We start from the raw sequence: 26,396 nt of genomic DNA, 5'->3' as shown, positions 1-26,396 counted from the left end.
AATATCAAGCTCCTTGATCCATTTTGAGTTAACTTTTGTGCATGGCGAGAGAAAGGGATTCAGTTTCATTTTGATGCAAATGGATTTCCAGTTTTCCCAGCACTATTTGTTGAAGATGCTATCCTTCCTCCATTGCATGCTTTTAGCCCCTTTATCAAATATAAGATAGTTGTAGTTTTGTGGATTGGTTACTGTTTCCTCTCTTCTGTACCATTGGTCCACCCGCCTGTTTTGGTACCAGTACCATGCTGTTTTTGTTACTATTGCTCTGTAGTATACTTTGAAGTCTGGTATCGCTATACCGCCTGATTCACACTTCCTGCTTAGCATTGTTTTTGCTATTCTGGGTCTTTTATTATTCCACATGAATTTCATGATTGTTTTATCTATTTCTACAAGAAATGCTGTTGGGATTTTGATTGGGATAGCATTGAACTTATAGAGAACTTTTGGTAATATCGCCATTTTGATGATGTTAGTTCTGCCTATCCATGAACAGGGAATATTTTTCCATCTTCTGAGGTCTTCTTCTATATCTCTCTTTAGGGTTCTGTAGTTTTCATTGTATAGGTCTTTCACCTCTTTTGTTAGGTTGATTCTCAAGTATTTTATTTTTGGGGGGGATATTGTGAATGGAGTAGTTGTCCTCATTTCCGTTTCAGAGGATTTGTCGCTGATATACAAGAATGTTGATTTTATATCCGGCCACTTTGCTGAATTCATTTATTAGCTCTAATAGTTTCTTTGTAGACCCTTTTGGGTCTGTTAGGTATACAATCATATCATCTGCAAATAGTGATAATTTAAGTTCTTCTTTTCCTATTTTTATGCCTTTAATTTCTTTCGTCTGTCTAATTGCTCTGGCCAGTGTTTCGAGGACTATGTTGAACAGAAGTGGTGCGAGAGGGTATCCCTGTCTTGTACCAGATCTTAGAGGGAATGCTTTCAATTTTTCTCCATTCAGAATGATGCTGGCCTGTGGCTTATCATAGATTGCTTTTACAATGTTGAGGTATGATCCTGTTATCCCTAATTTTTCTAGAGTTTTGAACATAAAGGGATGCTGTACTTTGTCGAATGCTTTTTCTGCATCTATCAAGATGATCATATGGTTCTTATTTTTAAGTCTATTGATGTGGTGAATAACATTTATTGATTTCCGTATATTGAACCAGCCTTGCATCCCAGGGATGAATCCTACTTGATCATGGTGTGTAATTTTTTTGATATGTTTTTGAATCTGATTCGCCAGAATTTTATTGAGGATTTTTGCATGTATGTTCATTAGAGATATTGGTCTATAGTTTTCTTTCTTTGAAGTGTCTCTGTCTGGTTTAGACATCAGAGTGATGTTGGCCTCGTAGAATGTATTTGGAAGTTCTCCCTCTTTTTCTATTTCCTGAAATAGCTTGAAAAGTATTGGTGTTAGTTCCTCTTTAAAGGTTTTGTAAAACTCTGCTGTATAACCATCCAGTCCTGGGCTTTTCTTAGTTGGTAGTCTTTTGATGGTTTCTTCTATTTCCTCTATTGTTATTGGTCTGTTTAAGTTGTCTATATCTTCCTGACTCAATCTGGGCAGATCATATGACTTAAGAAATTTATCGATGCCTTCACTATCTTCTATTTTATTGGAGTATAAGGATTCAAAATAATTTCTGATTATCTTCTGTATTTCTGAAGTGTCTGTTGTGATATTGCCTTTTTCATCCCATATGCTAGTAATTTGGGTTCTCTTCTTCTCTTCATTAGCATGGCTAAGGGTCTGTCGATTTTATTTATTTTTTCAAAGAACCAACTTTTAGTTTTGTCAATTTTTTCAATTGTTTCTTTTGTTTCGATTTCATTAATTTCAGCTCTGATTTTAATTATTTCTTGCCTTCTACTTCTTTTGCTGTTGTTTTGCTCTTCTTTTTCTAGGATTTTGAGATGAAGTATGAGATCATTTATTTGTTGTTTTTTTCTTTTTTTAAGGAATGAACTCCAAGCAATGAATTTTCCTCTTAGAATTGCTTTCAATGTGTCCCATAGATTCCGATATGTTCTGTCTGTGTTTTCATTTAACTCTAAGAAGTTTTTAATTTCCTCCTTGATGTCTTCTAAAACCCATTGACAATTCAGTAACCTATTGTTCATTCTCCAAGTGATGCATGATTTTTCCTTCCTTCTTTTATCGTTGATTTTCAGTTTCATTCCATTATGATCAGATAAGATGCATGGTATTATCTCTACTCCTTTATATTGTCTAAGAGTTGCCCTGTGACATAATATATGATCTATTTTTGAGAAGGATCCATGTGCTGCTGAGAAAAAAGTGTAACTACTTGATGTTGGGTGGTATATTCTATATATGTCAATTAAGTCTAGGTTGTTAATTGTGTTATTGAGTTCTATAGTTTCCTTATTTAACTTTTGTTTGGAAGATCTGTCCAGTGGTGAGAGAGGTGTGTTGAAGTCTCCCATGATTATTGTATGGTGATCTATTAGACTCTTGAACTTGAGAAGAGTTTGCTTGATGAACATAGCTGCACCATTGTTTGGGGCATATATATTTATGATTGTTATGTCTTGTTGGTGTAAGGTTCGTTTGAGCAGTATGCAGTGTCCCTCTTTATCCCTTTTGATTAACTTTGGCTTGAAATCTATTTTATTTGATATGAGTATGGACACTCCTGCTTGTTTCCGAAGTCCATATGAGTGGAATGATTTTTCCCAACCTTTCACCTTCAGTCTATGTATATCTTTTCCTATCAAATGCGTCTCCTGTAGGCAGCATATTGTTGGGTCTTGTTTTGTGATCCATTCAACTAGCCTGTGTCTCTTAATTGGTGAGTTTAAGCCATTAACATTTAGGGTTATTATTGAGATATGGTTTGTTCCTCCAGCCATATTTGTTTATTAATGTTACTAAACCTGATTTGTTTTCCTCTTTGATTACTTTCCCCCCTTTACTGTCCTACCTCCCACTGTTGGTTTTCAATGTTATTTTCCATTTCCTCTTCCTGTAATGTTTTGCCAAGGATTTTTTGAAGAGATGGTTTTCTAGCTGCGAATTCTTTTAACTTTTGTTTATCATGGAAGGTTTTAATTTCATCATCCATCCTGAAGCTTAATTTCACCGGATACACGATTCTTGGTTGGAACCCATTTTCTTTCAGTGTTTGAAATATGTTATTCCAGGATCTTCTAGCTTTCAGAGTCTCTGTTGAGAGATCAGCTGTTATCCTGATTGGTTCACCCCTAAATGTAATCTGCTTCCTTTCTCTTGTAGCTTTTAAAATTCTCTCCTTATTCTGTATGTTGGGCATCTTCATTATAATGTGTCTAGGTGTGGATCTCTTATGATTTTGCACATTCGGCGTCCTGTAGGCTTCTAGGATTTGGGATTCTGTTTCATTCTTCAGGTCTGGGAAGTTTTCTTGTATTATTTCATTGAATAGATTGTTTATTCCTTTGGTTTGGAGCTCTGTGCCTTCCTGTATCCCAATGCCTCTTAAGTTTGGTCTTTTAATGTTATCCCATATTTCTTGGATGTTCTGCTCATGGTTTCTTAGCAGACTTGCTGAGCTGTCTATGTTCTTTTCAAGTTGAAATACTTTGTCTTCATTGTCTGATGTTCTATCTTCTAAGTGATCTACTCTGCTGGTAGTATTGTCAATTGAGGTTTTAAGTTGGTTTATTGCTTCCTGCATTTCTAGGATTTCTATTTGTTTGTTTTTTATTACCTCTATCTCCCTGTGAAATTGATCTTTTACTTCCTGGATTTGTTTATGTAGCAAGTAGCACGGAGGCAGTCACGTCACACTGGTTGGAGTGGGGGTGGAGCAGAGCCGCCGCCCGTGTCCGGAAAAGGCCCAGCGACCCGTTGGAGAGGCAGTCAGGTACCCCCACTGGGAGTGGGGGCTGAGCAGAACTGCCGCCGGAGCCCGCAAGGTAGGCAGAACTGCGACCCACCGGCGGAACAGGCTTAGAGGCCGACCAGCGTGGTAGACACGTCACACCAATTGGAGTAGGGGCGGAGCAGAGCTGCCGCCCACATCCGGATCAGGACCAACGACCCGAGGACGTGGTTGTTATGTCACCACAATTGGAGTGGGGGCAGAGCAGAGCTGCCACCCGCGCCCGCAGGGTGGGTAGACCTGCGACCAACCAGCATGGTAGATAGATCACCCTAATTAGAGGAGGAGCACAGCCACTACCCGCCCTGCAAGGGAGATCTCCCAACTATACATGAGCAATATAAATAAATAGGGGGAAAATTTCAAAAACACAACAGTTTCACCAAGCAGAAAGAAACGCAAGCAGTATGAAAAGACAAGGAAAGAAAGGACCACAAGCAATGCAGGTCAACTCAACATTAGAAGAGGTAATAGCTGCAACAGATGGAATGTCAGATAAAGAGTTCAGGATATACATGCTTCAGATGATCTGGAGTCTCAAGGAAGAAATGAGACAGCAAAATCAGACAATGAAAGATCACTTTGACAAGGAACTTCATTTATCTTTATATTTATGATATTCATTCATGTTAATATATAAAAAAATTACTTGGTACATTTTCACCATCCTTGTAGAAACATGCTACAATTCACCAGTAGAGAGAGAAGTTTATATATTTTCCTTTTTATAAACTACACTGCTAAGATTTTTTTCTAAAACCCTCCTTATATGTGTTTGGAAAACTCTCTGTAGAGTACACAACTGGGAGTCGAATTTCTGAGTTGTAAGTAATTACACATACAGCTTTAGATTATATCAAGTAGTTACCCCAATTTACCAAAATAAATAAAATTTCTGTGACCTCCCAAATATACTTTGGTAAATCCTTAATAAATTTTAATTGTTTTATGGTTCTTGTTCTGTCTTGCATCAAAGCCTTTTCAAATGCAGGCATGAGGCAGTTAAAAACTATATGCTTCAGAAACTGAATATCTCTCTCAGACCAAAAAATATCAAAGAACTTTTCTATCTCTCATTCTTAAAATACTCATAGATAAAGGAACAATAGTACTAAGCAAACAGCCAAAATATATAACCTAATATGGAGTAATTAAAATGACAATAACAGCTATTATTTACTGTGTGACAATTATTTGCTAAGCATAGTAGTAGGTACTTAATGTTCTTTATGTCATTTAGTCCTTGAAATAAGACTGGTAATGAAGATGTTCTTGTTCTTATTTTGTTTAAGAAAAACTACAGAGGTTAAATCAAAGTTCACTTACATAGATAGCAACATAACTGGTAAATGAGAGTCAGAATACAAATTAAATTAGTCAATATCCAGGGCTTTCTTTACTATGTAAAAGTAGCTATTGTAGTTTAGAACTCTGAAGTATTTACTCCAATATCTATGGATCACTGTGAAGATCAAGTTGCTTCAATCAACTTTACTTAGAGTCTAGTGGACTCACATATGTATCATTTCAAATTCCTGTTATTTTTTTTTTTCATTTTAGTGGCAAACTTTTAGTAATTCTCAGGACTTTCAGAGAAAACAAGAGATCATAACATAAACTAACTTAATTAAAAATAAAAACTTAATTCACTGTAAAAAATAGCCACAACACTGTTAAAAGTTGCAATGGATGGTAAGCAATTAGGTATAATGAATTTAGACAGTTAACTATAGATTTAATGAATTTATCACATCCCTGTCTTTCTCATGCTTAGATAACAACTCAATAAACACCTTAAGCCTTGATTAATATTAAAGGGGGATGGATATCTAAGCCTCTAAAAAAGAATTAATATTAAAGGGGGATGGATATCTAAGCCTCTAAAAAGAATTAACACTATTTTCATATAGACTGTATTTTTCTATGTGGCATACATTCATACAATAAGAATTTTAAGAAATAGGGCATATAGGAAACCACAAGCCAAAAGGGTCAAAGGGACTTCCTAAGAACTTGGAAAGAGAGCACCAAGCATGATATGAAAGATATTGACTTTGAGGATCAGTAGTGATAGAAAATCAGAAAAGTCGAGGTATGGTGGCAACACAGTATGAAGAGAGCAACCCAAAGAATTTAAGAAAGGATGGAAACATATTGTCATTTTGATGGTGCCTACCCAGTGCAAAAGTAACATTTTCATAATTTTGTCCAACATAATGGAAATATAGAATTGTTTAAGACATATTAGGCCTCATCCTCTATCAACTAGATAAGAAATGATAGGACTCAGAATTTTATCAGAATAGAAGCCTTCTTAGTTTAGAAAACACAAAATTCAAGAAATGGAATTAATGAGCATAGATGCAAAAATTCTCAACAAAATATAGCAAATTGAGTGCAATACAATAGAACATTAGAATAAACATTCAACATAATTAAGTAGAATTTATCCCAGGGATGCAATGATAGCTTAACATAAGCAAGTTTATAAATGTGCACAAAACTATACAATCATCTCATTAGATTTAAAAAAAAAAAATCTTCGTACAAATAAAAAAAAAACAAACATATTTTCATGATAAACACTAACAAAAAATTAGGTATAGAAGGAAAATACCCCAACAAAATAAGGACCATCAGTTACCATAAGCACACAGCAAACGTTATTTTAAAAAGAAAAATGTTGCAAGCTTTTTTTCTAAGAATTCAAATAAGCCAAGCATACCCATTCTCATCATTTCTATTAAATGCAGAATTGGAAGTCCTTATCAGAGCTGTTATGCAAGAGAAAATATAAAAGCAATCAGAACTGGAAAAGAATTAGTGAAATTTATCCTATTTGATGATAGTATGATCTTGTATATAGAAAACTTTAGATATTCTGACAAAATAATCATAACTAATAAACAAATATAGCCAAGTTATGGCATAAAAAAATCAATACACAAAATTTAGTGGTATTCTTTTACATTAACAAGTATCTATATGAAAAGAAGATCAAGAAAACAATCCCATTTATAGTGGCAATAGAAAGAAAATACTTAAAAATAAAGTTATCTGGGCATGGTGGTGCATACTCGTAATCCCAGAAGCTCAGGAGGCTGAGGCAACAGGATCGTGAGTTCAAAGCCAGCCTCAGCAATTTAGTGAGGCCCTAAGCAACTCAATGAGACTATGTCTAAATAAAATACAAAATAGAGCTAGGGATGTGGCTCATAGTCAAAGCGATCTTGGCACAAAGAACAAATCTAGAAATATCACAATACATGATGTGAAAATATATTAGAAAGATATGGTAATTAGAACACATAAAACTGAAATAAAATTGATATAGGGAGCAGTGGGAACAGAATGGGGATCCCAGAAATGAACCCCTGTGTCTATAAAGAATTCACCTTTGGCAAATCTAGAAAATGAGTTTTCTCATGTCACATATGAATTTACATTATAGATATTTTTGCATTTCTTATTAAAAATTAAAATATATATACTAGGGGATCAGACACACAAAGTCTGTGCTATTTTTCTACCAACATTTAAGAGCTGGGATTTTAATGCTGTCAGATGCAAGACAAAATATCCTAGTATATTCATGAAAAACATGGGTTATTAGAGGAAAGGCACAGCAGGTTTGAATCTTTTGAACAATTGTACTATCCAGATAAATTCTACTATTCAAATTGATTCCCAACAACCAACAACATTGAATGAAGATAAGTAGAGTTGGCATTTTAGCTAACGTTAATAAATTAGATCAGAAACTGAAGCCTGTTTTTCAGAATGATCAAGTCCTTCTATTTAAATTTTATTTTAAAGAAAATTAGAAGCATATGCTTTCCTCAAATGTATGCTTTAAACTCAGGCTTTTTAGATATTTTGCTAACAACTTACTAAATATTTTATAATGGTAGTATATATATTCTTCTTTGTTTTGGAAGTTAGTATATGAGAAAAAAAAATCATTTATTAAGCCAGGACAGCCAGATTCAAATTCTTTTTCTGCTACTTATTAGTTGTCACCATAGGCAGCTCATTTAGCTTCTGTTGGTCTTTGGTTTCATGTGTGGCACAGTCGTAGAAGCCCGTGGCTGCATAACTGAGAAGGAAACCTTAAGATCCAAATGAGATATAAATATAGTCCCCTAACATATTTCAATGATGGTGATATTTTTGACCATAATATCATGCCTAATTATGTAATACCTAATTAAAAAAGCATTAATGTTTTTTAATAAAGTTTTTTTTTCTTTTGGTTCAATGTGATATTCTCATTTTGTAGTTGCCTTTATCGAACCATGCCAATTTCTGAGTTTTCATTACTTTTTAGTTTGTTTGTGTGTGTGTGTGTGAAGGATCCTTCCATGATGTATCCCTTGTCATTTTCTGTCCTGCCAGTTTGGAAATATCCTAGACTATATCATTATATAGGTTCATCCTTCCATGATGTATCCCTTGTCATTTTCTGTCCTGCCAGTTTGGAAATATCCTAGACTATATCATTATATAGGTTCAATCAGACTTTGATGATAGCTATTTTTTTTTATCAGAGGGGAGAATGAGGGCTATTCTATTGATTTGTTACATGTTGCATAGGAATAGATACCCAGAGACACATATTTGTTAACTTCCTGATATAGCTTGAAGTTGTAGGTAGTAGTTTATACAATTTAACATCATTTTAAACTCTCTGGTTGATAATATTTCAAAGTATTCCTTGATATGAGTGAGTTCTACACATTTTATTCCCTTATGTTTAACTTTTTACAACCTGGTAGGATTTCAATTTAATAGAAGTGTTCTGATAAGCCTACTTTGTTGACAACTTTAACTCCATTTATATTTCATACTATGTTGCTCTGCTTTCATTAAGAACTGAAGGGAAGTTTCTGTTATATAAAGTACCTGAAATGAATTCTTAATTTTTAAAATCTGTTTTTCTTTTCCTCCTGAACCAGGAAAATAACAACTGCAAACTCATACATTATTTCTATTAATTTTCTCTATTTCCACTTCAGAACATGAAAATAAATTGGTTATTTGCAAAAAGGATTTCTATTAAAAAAATAAAATTTAAATAGAAGGACTTGATCATTAAAAGTTTTTTTTAATTTATTTTTTATTTTTTTATTGGTTGTTCAAAACATTACATAGTTCTTGATATATCATATTTCACACTTTGATTCAAGTGGGTTATGAACTCCCATTTTTACCCCGTATACAGATTGCAGAATCACATCAGTTACACTTCCACTGATTTACATATTGACATACTCATGTCTGTTGTATTCTGCTGCCTTTCCTATCCTCTACTATCCCCCCTCCCCTCCCCTCGCCTCCCCTCTTCTCTTTCTACCCCCTCTACTGTAATTCATTTTTCCCCCTTGTATTATTTTTCCCTTTCCCCTCACTTCCTCTTGTATGTAATTTTGTATAACCCTGAGGGTCTCCTTCCATTTCCAAGCAATTTCCCTTCTCTCTCCCTTTCCCTCCCACCTCTCATCCCTGTTTAATGTTAGTCATCTTCTCATGCTCTTCTTCCCTACTCTGTTCTTAGTTACTCTCCTTATATCAAAGAAGACATTTGTCATTTGTTTTTTAGGGATTGGCTAGCTTCACTTAGCATAATCTGCTCTAATGCCATTCATTTCCCTCCAAATTCTATAATTTTGTCATTTTTTAATGCAGAGTAATACTCCATTGTGTATAAATGCCACATTTTTTTATCGATTCGTCTATTGAAGGGCATCTAGGTTGCTTCCACAGTCTTGCTATTGTGAATTGTGCTGCTATGAACATCGATGTAGCAGTGTCCCCTGTAGCATGCTGTTTTTAGGTCTTTAGGAAATAGACCCAGAAGGGGAATAGCTGGGTCAAATGGTGGTTCCATTCCCAGCTTTCCAAGAAATCTCCATACTGCTTTCCAAATTGGCTGCACCAATTTGCAGTCCCACCAACAATGTACAAGTGTACCCTTTTCCCCACATCCTCACCAGCACTTGTTGTTGTTTGACTTCATAAGGGCTGCCAGTCTTAATGGAGTGAGATGGTATCTTAGGGTGGTTTTGATTTGCATTTCTCTGACTGCTAGAGATGGTGAGCATTTTTTCATGTACTTGTTGATTGATTGTATGTCCTCCTCTGAGAAGTGTCTGTTTAGGTCCTTGGCCCATTTGTTGATTGGGTTATTTGTTATCTTATTGTCTAATTTTTTTAGTTATTTGTATACTCTGGATATTAGGGCTCTATCTGAAGTGTGAGGAGTAAAGATTTGTTCCCATGATGTAGGCTCCTTATTTACCTCTCTTATTGTTTCTTTTGCTGAGAAAAAACTTTTTAGTTTGAGCAAGTCCCATTTGTTGATTCTAGATATTAACTCTTGTGCTATGGGTGTCCTATTGAGGAATTTGGAGCCCGACCCCACAGTATGTAGGTCGTAGCCAACTTTTTCTTCTATCAGATGCCTTGTCTCTGATTTGATATCAAGCTCCTTGATCCATTTGGAGTTAACTTTTGTGCATGGCGAGAGAAAGGGATTCAGTTTCATTTTGTTGCATATGGATTTCCCAGCACCATTTGTTGAAGATGCTATCCTTCCTCCATTGCATGCTTTTAGCCCCTTTATCAAATATAAGAAAGTTGTAGTTTTGTGGGTTGGTTTCTGTGTCCTCTATTCTGTACCATTGGTCCACCCACCTGTTTTGGTACCAGTACCATGCTGTTTTTGTTACTATTGCTCTGTAGTATAGTTTGAAGTCTGGTATCGCTATACCACCTGATTCACACTTCCTGCTTAGCATTGTTTTTGCTATTCTGGGTCTTTTATTTTTCCATATGAATTTCATGATTGCTTTCTCTATTTCTACAAGAAATGCCATTGGGATTTTGATTGGCATTGCATTAAACCTACAGAGAACTTTTGGTAATATCGCCATTTTGATGATGTTAGTTCTGCCTATCCATGAACAGGGTATATTTTTCCATCTTCTAAGATCTTCTTCAATTTCTCTCTTTAGGGTTCTGTAGTTTTCATTGTATAAGTCTTTTACCTCTTTTGTTAGGTTGATTCCCAAGTATTTCATTAAAAGTTTTAAAAAATAAATTTTGTCATATATGTTTCTATATATTTACAGATATATGTATGTATAAGAATTCACTTCATTTATATAACAGAAATTTACTGACTTATTATAAGAAGAACAAACTATACAAGATATAAATGGAACCAAAAATTATATATATGTAACATGTACATAAACCCCTACCTGACTATAATATCATATCTATTTATATTATACCTAATTCAAAAAGCATGCATGACAAGGGTTTGTTGTTGTTGTTGTTTTGGTTTAATGTGACATAGATCTGTCTTAAACAGAGATACTTTCAGCCTTGAATTTGCCACTTCTTTAGTTTATAATTTGTATTTCTTGGCTCTATAACTATAATTATGTTCATGTATTCCAAAGAAATTACCAAGGATTTACACATGAAGATTCATTTTATAAGCATGATAACTGAAATATTATTTATAATAAAGAAAACTGGGAACAAATAAACACCTCATATTAGGAAAGAAATAAATGATGGCTATTCATGTACCTTAATGTGATATTTTCACTAAAACAAGTATGTTTTAGATGTTTAACATGTAATATATAAGTTACAGGAATATAAAATTATATAATCAGTATGGTTCAAATATAGAAAAATATAATGTACATAAAATACCAAAAGGAAATATGCTAAAATAGCAATAATGATTGCCATCAAAGTGATAATATAGACGATTTAAAACTTTTCTTGTTTATGTTTTTCCTTATTTTGCCAAATTTTATAAAGAATTTGTAAGAGTCTACAATAGGAAAAATATTATTATCTAAAATATAGTACGTAGGCAGAAAAGCAATTTTTAAAATTTCTCTCACTTATTGTATAATACATTTAGTTTTCCAAAACCTTAGGAATTCTCAAAACATCTCAGAGTTACAATTAGTGTCAGGTGCTATTATTCTGCATTTCTATTATATTCCCATGTTATGTCATAAACATTTATTACAGAGAAATAGTGTGGACTGAAAATCAAAACTTTAGGAAATGTAGAAACTTCAGTATATAGAAGCAGTTAGGTAAGTTACCATGATACTCTTTATAGACCCACACTTGCCATCTAGAACAGACCGAGAGGTGCCATAAACTTAATTAATGAGAAGAGTTAAACCACCTTATCCTGAAATTGGAATGTTATGGTTTAGATGAGTTGCCAACCAAAAGCTCATGTGTTAGTGCAAGAAAATTCAGAGGTGAAAAGTTTGTGTATGAAAGCCTTAACCTAACCAGAGCATTAATCCACTTGCGTGGATTAATTGGGTGGTAACCATGGGCATGTAGGATGTGGCTGGGGGAGGTACGGCATGGCTTTGTGGTACATATTTTGTTCCAGATGAGGAACACTCTCTTTGCTACCCTGTAGCCATGTCCTAAGCTGTTTTCCTCTTCTGCCATGATGTTCTGCCTCCCTTTGGGCCCAACGCAATGGAGTTGGCCATCTATGGACTGAGACTTCTGAAACCATGAGCCTTAAATAAATGTTTCTTGCTTTAAAATTACTCTTATCAGGTCTTTTGGTCACAGTAAGGGAAAAAAACTGATTAAACAGAATGATTTCCATTTTTTCTCATTGCTTTCTAAATGCAGTTGTATACACTTTGTCAATGGCACTTTAGTCATCTCCTATTCATATGTAATTTATTTTGTATGAGAGTTGTATCATAGCTTCATTTTAAAACAAGTGAAATGACCAGGCACAGTGGCACATGCCTTGCTGTAATCCTAGCCATTTGGGAGGCTGAGGCAATAGAATTACAAGATCATTCGAGGCCAGCCTCAGCAACTTAGTAAGACCCTGTCTCAAAATAAAAAATAAAAAGAGCTGGGGATGTAGCTCAGTGGTAGAGTGACTGGGCTCAATCCACAGTACAAAAACAAAAACAACCCCCCAAAACAAGTAAAATGGATAACCGGGTTTACTTAATTTATAAATTATTTTTTGTGTATTTATTTCTTTAGAGGTATTTTGAAAGGGGCTCCATGTGATCTGAAAAAAAAAATGTTACCTTAATATACAGCCAACTATGTTTAATATATTTTCATTTACTCATCTTTTTAAAATTATTTATTGAAAAACTTTTAAGTAGTTGGCACTCTCATCAGTACTGAATGGTGTGAAAAATAAAACCTATTTTTCTGTTCTAGAGACTTAACAGACTGCTGAGAGAATAAAAATTGTATCTGCTAATGTCAATTATCCGTATTGTATTTTTTCAGTTTGAATAATAATTTTTAAACAAATTTTTATATGCATTATAGATAAGTTGCTATTTTCTGGAAAAAAAGAAAAAATATGGAAGTTCTCTACATGTCTAGAAAAGAATTCTTATGCCCAGATTTTTTTTGTGTGTGGAAAACTATATTTCAGACATTATATGCAGAGTACAAAATGTGAAGTTTCAAATTTGGGCCCTAAGTAAGTAGATAAATCAAATTCACAATTTTAATTTTTAAAAAAGGTTATAAAGAAGACATAATCATCACTATAGTGAATACTGTGGGACAAGGAGGGTATATATATTTTCTTCTCAAATTGTTGGGAAGCCCTACTAAGCATTGCCTGGTGAAATACTGACTATATTATTTCAATATCTATACTACTTGGAAGGAATCAAGTATTTAAATGATCTCAGAATAGTAAAACTCACTTTATTAAATTAAGAGATTAAGACAATCTTTAAAATGTGTCTTTTTTGGAAAAAAAAAAACTAAACAAAACAAAACCACTCACAGGAACTCAATTTATTGTATATCCAGGCAATGTATCCTTTATACTGTCAGTGCCCATGACAGCAAAGATTTCAATATTTTGAAGTTCATAAATAATAAGAAACTATGCATACTACCTTGTTTCTTATTACTCTATTTAGAACTAAATGTTACTGGTTAAGAAAGAGAAAGGGGCTGGGGATGTGGCTCAAGCAGTAGCATGCTCGCCTGGCATGCGTGCGGCCTGGGTTCGATCCTCAGTACCACATACAAACAAAGATGTTGTGTCCGCTGAAAACTAAAATAAATATTAAAAATTCTCTCTCTCTTTCTCTCTCTCTCTCTCTTTAAAAAAAAAGAGAAAGAAAAGACATATTGATAATGTAATAATCTTACCAAAATTTGATTACTAATAGAAGAAAGTTTTGTCATTTGCTTCTCTGACCAGACTTTTCCAACCACTAGTAAATTTAGTTCAGATCTAAGAAATACTTTAACTATTGAATTATTGAATTATCTTCATAGTCAATAATACTAAAACATAGTTTCTTGCACTTTGCTTACCCCCAGTCATTATCCAAGTGATAAGCCTTATAGTTCTTCATTCCTATATTGCCTTTATCACTGTTCAAAAGCAGTTTAGATATCTATATTTAATAAGGGATGTTACACATGTACTACTTGCCCTGCATTTTGAAAAGAACTATTGAAATTCCAGGAACTGAACAGAGTCCTCACCCTTCAGAAGTATTCAACCTTGCAGGAAAAATAAGAAAAGCACACATGAATATGACACAGTCTTGCTTATGACCTGTAAATACTCGATGTTAATATTTTAAGTGTAATTGTGAATGAAACTGTGAATATAGGAAATGGAAAATTTAGAATAGTAAAGGAATTTAGTTGAAGGAAGGAGGCAATGAATTCTAAATGGCAATTTGGAGTTGGCTCATTGAGAAGGAGTTTAAAATATCATCCCTGCATTTTGAATGAACTTAGATACTATTTGTCTCTTTTCACTTCCAGAACTTGTTGGTTCATATTCAGGCTTGTTTTTTATCATTATTATTATTATTATTATTATTATTATTATTATTATTACTATTTATTCTACATATGGTAGTGATGAGAAGTTTACAGCCAGGTGTTGTGGGAATGCCTCTAGTCCTAACTATTTGGTAATCTGAGGTAGGAAGAGCACTTGTTCTCATTAGTTCAAGTCCATAATGAGATCCAGTTTCACATAAATAAATACAAACAACAACAACAACAGCAGCAGAAACAACAGCAAAAATCCCACCAAATTTGTTGGTGTTGTAGCTCAGTGGTAGGGCACTAGCCTAGCATGCAGAAGGCCCAGGGTTCTATTCCCAAAGTTTCTGAACAAAGACAAGCAGTTCAGCAATCTATCAAATATAACCATCAACATCTGTGTCTTTTTTTAAAATATCTTTTTAGTTGTAGATGGACACAATACACAATTTTATTTGTTTTTATTTTTATGTGGTGCCAGGGATCGAACCTAGTGCCTCATTCATGCGAGGCAAGTGCTGTACCACTGAGTCACAACCCTGGCCCCAACATGTGTGCCTTTTAAAAACATTCCAAAGAGATTAAGGGAAAACTAGAGTTATTTGATCTTAAAACATAATCTCTGTTTATTCACCATATAATGCTTTATACACACATCTTCTAACTATCTGGATAATTCTCTCTCTACATTAGTTTAAAAGAAATTAATTCACATTAATTCAATTTAATATTCTCCACTGGCCTGCTTAGCTTTGTCCTCCTTATTGCCTTCAAGTTTTACAGCTTCAAGCACCTTCATTACTGAAAGTCATACCCCTCTGTCCTCCATGTTGTCATTGTGCAAGGTTTGTTGCCATTTCAGAAAATGGGTTGAATTGGACATTTGTAATTTTTATGTATGAATTTTAAAAGTTTTCTTTGATTATGAACCAAGTCAGAATAATTCTCAAGACCTTAATAACAGCTTGTCAAATATATTGTATTTTAAATATAACTCTGGATTTTTTTTTATTCTTTTACCTTTGTCCTACAAGGTACATAGAGTTAGGATTTTCTAAAATATATCATTGTACCTCCAGTCATCAGTCCTGTCTAAAATGATGTTTAGAACATAATAAATTTTAGGGAATTTTATGAATTGAAGTAACACACACCTAATCTCACATACATATATTACACTGGAAAATGTGGATACATTTGCATATATTTATTTTGTATGGTAAAATTTTTTTAAATATTTTTAGTTGTAGATACACACAATGCTTTATTTTGTTTACTTAGTTTTATATGGTGCTAAAGATTGAACCCATGGCCTCACACATGCTAGGCAAGGGCTCTACCACTGAGTTATAACCCTAGCTCTGTACTGTAAATTATTGACCAACCCATATAACAAATGTGCTAAAACTCTCTCAATATTAGAGATTAGCCAATATTTAATAGGCTCTCCCTTTTATTTTACTAACACTTGTAATCATTACCATATACATAGCCATCTAAGCAGCTTTTTATGCACCCAATTTGTTGTTTAAACTATTGTCTTTAGCTACTACATGTTAACACTTCTTCAGTAACAACAGTGAAGTACTTGTAGCACTTCCATCTTATTTGAAATGCAATGTTTGTGTAATTATTTAAATATCTAATTGTATTTTTGATGATTGTTCTCAATATTTTATAAAAGAATGTGAAAATGGAAAAATTATATTGCTGACACAAATAATAGAAAGCAATTTTCTTGTACTTACTAAAGTGAAAATAATTAGGTATGCCAAGGATGACTTACTTTTAGGCTCATTGTGAACTACTGGACTGACAAGTGATGAATATTTTTAACTATGAAGGACAATTAGAACAATTAAAGGCCATATATCAGCTTGTCGTAATAGACTAGTCCAGATTACACTAAAATTTTTAAGTAAAATTGAATAATGTATGTGTGTATATATGAGATTTTATGTAGTAAAATAAAAATAAATAAAATCTGAGATTAGAACTTTAGTGAAACAAATCTAGCAATTTAAATCTAGGCCTATTAAAATCATTGTACAATATTAGGAAGACATTGTGGGGTTAAGTGATTAAATGTATAAACATTCAATGATAGTAATTTTAAATGCAGTAGTGAATTCTATTTTTTAATTTTTTTTAGTTGTTGATGGATATTTACTTTATTTATTTATTTTTAGGTGGTGCTAATAATCAAATCCAGTACCTCACACTTGTGAGACAAGCATTCTACCACTGAGCCACAACCCCAGCCTATGGATTCTATTTTAAATTACATAATTTTTCTTACCTTTCTTGTTTTTTATTGTATCTTTGAAAATTTCATGACTATACATTACAGAAATCAGTTTTATGGAATGTAGACAAGTTCTATCCAACCAAGTATGGTATTTGAATAGTATGCAATGTCTTACAAATATGCAGAGATTAAGCAGTCAATTATGCTTTCTCCCAGAGATGAGCATGCTTTATAAATGCTGTGAGAGCTGGGCATAGTGGTGCATACCTGTAATCTCAGCATATCAGGAGGCTGAGGCAGGAGGATAGAAGTTCACAGCCAGCCTCAGCAGTTTAGAGAGGCCCTAAGCAACCTCAGAACACCACATCTCAAAAAAGCTGGGGTAGGGAGGTATGCTGGTGATGTGGCTAAGTGTTTAAGTGTCCCTGGGTTCAATCTTCAGTGCCAAAAAAAATTTTAAAAAGAGGAACTTCTGTGAGAGCTAGAACGTAGAGTCTGCAAACTCTTTCCACATGATTCTGCCTTTTTTTTTTTTTTGAATAATGTTTTTTTTCAAAGAGAATTTTTTTCTTTTAAATTCTCTAACTTAGAGTCAGCTACAATTAAATACATTTTCAAACGTAAAAATATACTTTGCATAATCTAAACAGCTTTATCATTGTCCATGACATCTAGTCAATGATTGTATCTCACTCTTCTAACATATTCTTTATAAACAGAACACAGAAATTAATGGGACCTGAAAAATGGATAAGAATTGGCATTTGCAAAATAAGAAATTCTCCAAATACATTCCTATACATCACTAATGAATCCACTGAAAGAGAGGTTAAGAAGACTACCCATTCATAATCGCCTCAAAAAAATAAAATATTTGGGACTTTATCTAACAAAATAGGTGAAAGACCTCTACAATGAATACTATAAAACATTAAAAAACGAAATTGAAGAAGACCTTGGAAGATGAAAAGTTCTCACATGCTCTTAGGCAGCAGTAACATTGTCAAAATGACCATATTACCAAAAGGATTATACAGATTTAATGTGATTCCTATTAAAATCACAATGACATTCTTCATAGAACTAGAGAACGCAATCATGAAATTCATTTGGAAAAAAATAAGAGATCCAAAATAGTCAAAGCAATCCTTAGCAAGAAAAATGAAGTAGACTCATCACAATCCCAGACCTTAAATTATACTTCAGAACCATAGTAACAAAAACAGAATGGTACTGGCACCAAAACAGATTTATAGACCAATGGTGCAGAATAGAAGACACAGAGACAAACCCACATAAATACAGTTACACTAGATAAAGGCACTAAAAACACACATTGGAGAAAAGATAGTCTCTTCAACAAATGATGCTAGGAAAACTGGAAATCTATATGTAGCCAAAATAAATTAAACCCCTCTCTCTCACCCTGCACAAAACTCAACTCAAAGTGGACCAAAGACTTCGGGACTAGAACAGAGATCCTGCACCTAATAGAAGAAAATGTAGGCCAAATCTCCACCTACCACTTTTTGTATTTTATTTTGAGTCAGTAACTTCCTAAATTGCTAAGGCTGTACTCAAATGTGAAGTTCCATTGCCTAAGCCTCCCAAGTGGTGGGGATTATAGGCATGTGCCATTATACCCGGTTACTACTTTGCTGCTTAAATTGTTTTCCCCAAATCATAATAATCTGAATTTTAATATTTTCCATTTTATTTGTTCATTTTATGTAGTTTTGTGTTCTTAACATCACACTTGACTGAAGATGCAAGTGCATGGCTTTTAAAATTTTCTTTGGTTTTGATCCAAAGTGTACAATTCCTTTCTTGCTGTTTCAACAATTAATCAAGTATTGTAGAATAATTGAGCTGGCATTTGTTTTTAAACTTCAGTTTCAATACTTCAATTTTCTTTTCTAATTTGTAGCCAAAGATATATTTTGTTCATATGCTTACTCAATCTGCACTAGCAGATTTTACATTAGTTTCTAAACATACAGGAATTATCATCTTAATATTCAGAAGTCATACTGGGAAGAGATGCATATAGGCAAAAAATTAGATATAGCAGTGAATCATAAAATATCTGCTTTATGTGTAATACATATCTCAAATTTTATCTATGCTTGCCATCTTTTTTGTATTCAGGCAGTTATTTATATGCTAGCAAATATACATTATGATATGCTATTCATCTGGAAATTGTTTTGAAAAGACAACATTCTATTTTGATGATAAAAAGACAATTTTTATAAAGCCCTTTTCATTGGGAACTGGTTTATTTGAATCTGTGCATTTCATACTGAATGATTTTTATGTTTGCAGGGGTAAAATAATTGTAAATATATCTTTCATGGCCATAGAGCTGTAACTCTTTATTTCCTGTTGCCTAAGAAAATGCCCTATTTTTTTAAACTTTAGATTCTCTTCATTTTAATGAATTGTATCTCATTGGAAAAATGCATACTAATCAATTATTATTTCATAATAGCAACATTTGGGTTTATTACTTTGCATAACTTGACTGATAGTCCTACAAATCTCAGAGCAGTTTCAAAATATACAATTCAGGCTCTAGCCCTTTGTTAAGTTTTCACATAAATTAGATATTTTCAGAGAAGATGTTAGAAGATGATTCTACTAGGTAGACAAATGGCTCTCCAAAATGACAACATTCCAACCCCTGGAACCTGTGAATATGTTACTTTACATGGCATATGAGATAAGCTTGATGGGCCCTTCTCTGCCTCTTTCCTCCCTCTTTTCCCTTGAGTCAGAAGGAAGCAAAGAGTAAGAAAATGAAATGTAATGATGGAACTAAAGGTCAGATTGAGAGAGACTTGGGGGGAAGAAAAGAGAGCTCATGAAAGAGGGAAAGATAAGTGCTCTCTATTAAGGCTGCTACTGACTTAACTCAAGAAATGTTATCCTACATGAATATGGTTCTCAGGATGTACTCAGTAGCCTGAGTAATTTCATGGGTGCTTCTTAGAAATTCAAAATACTTGTTTTTATTCCTTCTTCTGTAATATGAATATCTTTCTACTGTTCTCATTTGTCTGAAAACCTTTAGTTTAAAAATTAACTTCCAAAACTTTATAGCTATTTGTAGGTTCCATAGATGTGGGTTACTTCCAGAAAGGATTCAGTCTTAGCAACTGTCACTATTACATGGATTCTGAATGAATTCCTGGCATTTAAAGCAAATACATTTTTATTTTTATATTTATCATCCTTTTGTCCTCTCTATCATCTATTTTTAGCTTGATTTATACTGGTTCGGAATCTGAAGCAACACATTTAAGATTAACTTGAGGATTCAAAAACTATTTCTGACCATCAGTATGTCACAGAGTATGGGTAGGCGTAGATATATACTGCCCAAAGCCACTCAGGGATATAGATTTGGATTGCATTAAAGCACCTTCCCTGAGAGCAGAAAAACTCAGATTTTAGGCATATTTCAATTTCTGCAATTGTGTTGATTGCACAGAGGAGCTTTTTGAGGCTCATTTAGCAGGCCATAAGGTGTTTGTTTATAGGTGCTGATGAGGAACTAGGAAAAGGTAGTTACAACCAACAAAATGAAAATATTTAGCCTGTCGTTAACATGTACTGAATATATTAGAATACATTGATTTGGATGACTGAATTTTGCTGAAATATAATTATGCTCAGTATGGATTGTGAATTGATGATTTAGATTTTTTAAAATACAAAGTTCGGAATAAAAAAATGTCAATTGTTCTTTTCCTTGACATATGAAAATATATTCACATATTAACTATTTTGTTGGTGGTGGTTGTGGTTGGTTGGTTGGTAATGGAGATAAAACCCAGAACTCAAGGGTGATTTACCACTGAGCTATGTCCCCTTACTTTCTTATTTTTTATTTTGAGGCAAGGTCTCACTAAATTGCTGAGACTGGCCTCAAACTTGTAATCCTCCTGTCTCAGGCTCCTGGGTCATTGGGATTACAGGCATTCGCCACCACATCTGGCAATACATTAACTATTTCAATATTTTTATTCAATATTATTATACAGGGATATTATTGTCCATATTATAACTCCCCCCCATACCACCTTTTCAATGTACACCATATTATTTGGAACTCTGTTGCCATGACAGGATTCCAATAAAAGTTTTCAAAAAATTTGTAAGAAATTTTTCAGGACTTAATGTTGTTAGTGAATGGTGAAATTGAGTCTGCAAGTCATTCCTCTGGGCACAGTCTCAGTCTTCTCTCATGCAACATATGTATTGGTACATTGGTAATAAGTACAGAAGGGAGATGGGATTTTAAATTTACATCATAATACATAAAATGAAAAAGAAAGCCTACACTATGTGTTTCAACAACCTTTAGCTGTTATATATCATGCTAGTGAAAAGGTGCAAGAAAAGGAAGGCTTTACACACACACTGTTGGTGGGAATGTAAAGTGGTACAACTGTCATGGAAAACAGTATGGAGGTTCCTAAAAAATCTAAAAACAGAACTACCATATTATACAGCAATTTCACTCCTGGGGTTATATCCAAAGGAAAGAAAATCAGTGTTTTGAAGTGCCATCTGTACCTGATGTTCATTGTAGCAGTTCATTTACAATAACCAAGAAATGGAAGCAATTTATGTGCCCCACCAGCTGATGAATTGATATAGATAATATGCTGCATGTACACCATAAAATACTATTCAACCATAAAAAAAAAAGAATGAAGTCCTGTAATTTGTGACCACATGGATGGAACTGAAGAACATTATGCTGAGTGAAATAAGCCAGAGACAGAAAGACAAATATCATAACATCTCCAGTTATATGTGGAATCTTAAAAAAGTTGATTTGTTGAAAGTTGGGAGTAGAATGGTGGGTACCAGAGGCTGGGGAGAATAGGAGGGAGGGAGAGATGGGGAAAGGTTGATCAAAGGGTACTAAGTTACAGTTAGATAGGAGTAAGCAATTCTGGTATGTGATTACACAATAGGGATACTATAAACAAATCTGTACTATAAGTCTCAAAAAGACTAGAAGAAAGAATTTTAAATATTTTTGTCATAAAGAAGTGATAGATATTTGAGGAGATATGGTTAACATGATTATACAATATATACATGTACTGAAAATGTTACTCCATTAATACATACAATTTTTGCTTTTGTGTTAGTTTAAAATTAAATTTAAAATAATCAAACACATTTGAAAACAGCTATTATACATTATTTGAATTTTCATTTTTAAATTCTTAAATAATTTTACACAGACAATAAACAGTTTTATATATACTTGTCAACTACACAGTGATATAACACAGTGATATAACACACTGAATCAAGTTTATTAATATATTCATCACCTCAAATATTTGTCTTTTATTCCTTCTGCCTAAAGGAAACTTGGTATCTTTTGACCAACGTCTCAAATTACCCCCCCCCAGTCTCTGATGAACTCCATTCTACTCTTTGCTTCTGAGTTTAATTGTTTTGGATTAATAATATCAATCCATACATAAATGAGAACATGCAACATTTGCATTTCTGTGGATGACTTATTTCAAAATAGCATAATGTCCTCTAGATTCATCCATGTTGTCACTATGACAGAATTTCCTTCTTTTCAAAGAGTAAATGTACTTCCATTCTGTGTGTGTGTGTGCGTGTGCCAGCTCGCGCATGTGTATGCACAAGCACACATGACATTTTCTTTATCCACTAATTTGTTTATGGACACTGAGGTTGACTCCACCATTTGGTTACTGTGAATAATGTGACAATGAACCTAAGATTGCAGATATCTCTACACCATGCTGATTTCAAATACTTAGGATATCTACTCTGAAGTGGGATTGTTGGGTCATATGGTAATTCTATTTTTAGTTGTTTTTTTAATTTTTTTAGGAACTTACATACATTTTCTGTAATTGCTGTATTACTTTACATTCTGATCAACAATATAGAAAGATTCTCTTTTCTCTGTATCTTTGGCAACATTAATATTTTCTCGTTTTCATAATACCATTCTAATACATATGAAATGATATCTTGTGATTTTAATTTTAATTTCCCTGATGATTAGCAGTAAACACTTTTTCATTGATCTTTTGGGCATTTTCATGTTTTCTTTGAAGAGAAGTATTTTCAAGTCCTTTGCCCATTTTAATTGTTTGTTTTCTTGTTTTTAAGTTCCTTATACATGTTTTATATTGACTCTTATCAGATAGACTGCTTGAAAGTATTTTCTCCCAATGTGGAAGATATGTCTTTACTTCATTAATTGTTTGTTTTGCTGTGCAGAAGGCTTTTACTTTGATGTAACTGGATTTATATAGACCTGATTTTAATGCCTGAGCTTTTAGAGTCAAATCCAAATAAATCATTACCTAGATCATGTCATATAGTTTCCTACCCCCCTCTTTGTTTCATTCTAGTATTTTTGCAGTTTCAGGTCTTATATTTAAGTGTTTAATTCACCTTTAGTTGATTTTATATATAATATAATGGTCCAATTACATTCCTCTGGGAATTACATAAATTATTTAGAATCTAATATTAAAAACTCAGAATTTAATATAGTATTTTCAGGGTTTACATAATTAAAACAGGAGGAATGAGTATTTTAAAACTTAAAACTGAAGATACCACTTGTCATATATATCACACCATAACATATAAGACATCACAGTGTATCTAATTAAAGGACTAACCAAAAAATACCTGATATCAGAGAAATTCATTTAGAAAGTTTTCTACAGAAGACTTTTGTCTTCAGAAAAATATTTCCTTATTTCTGAAAAATTATATAATCTAGGTTTTATATAGAAATTTATATTAATTATAAATGTCCTAATTTTATTTCCTTTAATCACAGACTTCCTAATTACTTAATATAAATGTTGTCTGGGTCATCTTTAAACATATTTGTTTTCATTTTAGCACTGCTGAAGATTGTTTCAAGAATGACATAAAAAAATTATTAAAAATTTATTATTAATTAAAAATTATTAATTTACTTGTGAAAGATTTCTTATGATGGGTTACAACTGACTTATTTAGTTCCAGGGATATTTTTCTTCTGTACATTCCTCCAATAATAATGAGGTAGCAATATAGTTTTGGCCAAAATTCTAATATTCACTCAATTATTTTCACTTTTCTAGGTATTTTTTTTAATCAATACATGCTTAATTATTTTGGGTCATTACTATGTAAGTCACTGATAATTATCATGTCATCATAATTTGCTTTGTGATTCAAATTAAAAATATAACATTTCAAACAATGACAATTGTTTTTTTTAATATTTATTTTTTAGTTGTAGGTTGACACAATACCTTTATTTTTTTAGTTTTATGTGGTGCTGGGGATCAAACCCACTGCCTCATACATGCTGGGCAAGTGCTCTACCTCTGAGCCACAACCCCAGCCCTCAAACAATGACAATTGTTACAAAAATAAAAATAAAAATAAATTCTGTTCATGCTTAAGAAGCTGACAGAATGTTGATTGAGGAGGATGTGATCTCAGAAAAAAAATGGGAAAGGAAAGGCCAATTCAAGCAGTGCATTGAAAGTCACGTGCAAAATTGTATTGTCTTCTATAGGAAGTAGGAAGTCATTGAGGATAGATGTAATTCAGTGAATGACATAATACTATTTGCATTTAGAGAGATCACTAGCTGCAGCATGATAGTAGCTCAATGCCTTTTTTATAATTAATGTTTTATTTAAATACACTCACTTGAATTACTTTGCATATTTTCTATGGCTGTTTTCATGTAAAATGGCAGTATTAAGCAGTTATGACAAAGAGTATGGTTTATACAACCCAAACTATTTATCATGTTTTCCTTTATTGGAGAAGTTTGCTGACTTCTGGACTAGAAGGTTACAAGAATCAGGAAAGAAAATCTGATGAAAAGCTATAATACTAAGAGAGGGCTTAGGTGTCCTAGATCAAAAGGTAGAAGATAAATTGGATATAAGGTAGCAGATTCAAGATACATTTAAAAGACTTTTCTAAAATATTAAGTGATCAGTTAAAACCTAAGTTAGGGGTTGAGCAGCTGGATGAAAGGTGATTCCAGATACTGAAACAGGTAAAATCAAGTGAGGATCAGGGCATTGTGAGGGGGAAATTAAGTTAGAATTCATTCATGCAAAGCAAAGTGTAGTCAAAAGGTAGTTACATTTAGACAATAGAACCTTAATTCTGAGGCGAGCAAAGACAGGCATCAGCAGAGATGCAATTAAATCCATTGAAATAATGAAATCCTCCAGGAAAAGAGGAGATAAACTTTTAGGTCTCAGTGGTGAACAATAGGACATAATATCAATAAAATCTGAGAAGAAATGGCCAATAATAATGGAGAAACAGAAAGTATAGTGGTATTCTTGGAGTCAAAAATAATACATTTCTTCATAAGGAAGAGTTGCCAAGAGTTTAACTGCTACTGAAAGAGAGTAGAATAAAGACAGAGTGATATTCATTGGATTTTCTAATAGGAAAGTAGTTACTGGCTTTCACGACTGTTTTATCACTGGAATAGAGATAGCAGACAGTTTGAGGAGGGTACAGAATGAATATGAAATAATTGAAGTCAAGTATAAATCCTTAAGAAGGTAAATCCTTAAGAAATTTCCAAACAAGGAAGATGGTATGAGAAGAACTGGAGACATAAATGTCTTTGTTTGTATTACATGACAAAATACACAAACCGAGATGCTTTATAAAGAAAAAGGTTCATTTGGCTCACAGCTTTGGAGATTCAAGAGCATGTCACTGGCATTAGCTCCTGACAAGGACCCTCTGGAATGTGTCATAACATGGCCGAAAAGCAGAATGGAACTGGCCACATGCAGAAGAGACCAAGGTTTGAGATATTCTCACTTTCACAACAACCTGATCTCACAAGAAATACTCCATTCATAGTAGACATAATCCACTCCCATGTCACATCATTGATCCACTAATAAAGGTGGAGTTGCCATGACCTAAATACTTTCCATTAGGCCCCACCTCTCAAGAGTTCCACCAACTTTCCCCATCACCACATTGGCTATCAAGCTTGTGGCATACAAACCTTGGGCTGACAAGTCATAGCTAAACCACAGCTACAAGTAAGAATAAGAGATGTTCTATTTAGTTTTCTTTATGTATTTGTTTTTGAGTTTGTAATTGTAGAATACATTTATGTGCACGTGAGTGGAGAAAGACAGGGCAACAATATTGAGTAAATTGTCTTTGAGCAATAAAATGTGCAAAGCCATGACTACAAAGGCAATGATGGCTAAAAATCACAGAATATAACAATTCAAGTATGTCTGTAATAGATAAATTTGTTTTAGTGAACTTTAAAAGAGTAAGGAAAAGAAGAGTCAATTAAGCGCTGGAGATAGTTGCATTGA

General features: G+C 33.3%; 1 protein-coding gene across 1 annotated transcript in view; it reads right to left on the bottom strand.

Annotated features, from left to right (window-relative positions):
- Window positions 1–26,396, bottom strand: part of NAALADL2 (N-acetylated alpha-linked acidic dipeptidase like 2) — a 961,526-nt gene that overhangs the window by 581,540 nt on the left and 353,590 nt on the right. The gene's annotated exons all lie outside the window — the stretch shown is intronic.

This window comes from Spermophilus citellus, assembly GCF_964194105.1.
Source record: "Spermophilus citellus genome assembly, chromosome: 7".
Lineage (NCBI taxonomy): Eukaryota > Metazoa > Chordata > Mammalia > Rodentia > Sciuridae > Spermophilus > Spermophilus citellus.
This window is presented reverse-complemented; position numbering and strand designations above follow the sequence as displayed.